The sequence below is a fragment of the Eimeria mitis genome, genomic scaffold, assembly GCF_000499745.2.
Source record: "Eimeria mitis Houghton genomic scaffold, Emh_scaff3592, whole genome shotgun sequence".
Classification (NCBI taxonomy): domain Eukaryota; phylum Apicomplexa; class Conoidasida; order Eucoccidiorida; family Eimeriidae; genus Eimeria; species Eimeria mitis.
In genome coordinates, this window is record NW_013571937.1 from 5,196 (window position 1) to 5,487 (window position 292).

Sequence of the window (292 nt, forward strand, 5' to 3'; positions counted from 1 at the left end):
TTTTATTTTATTTTATTTTATTTTATTTTGTTTTATAAATATATATTGAGGTGTACAGACACCGGGCGGTGAGCGTCGCCAGCAGCACAGGTGTATATACACTGCATTATTTTACTGATAAAATAAAACAAAATTTATTTTATTTTTTTATTTTTATTTTTTTAATTATAAATAAATATAAATTAAACTTAAACAAACTCTGTACACCCCCAATGAGTACTCTCAGCAGCAGCAGCAGCAGCAGCAGCAGCAGCAACAGCAGCAGCAGCAGCAGCAGCAGCAGCAGCAGCAG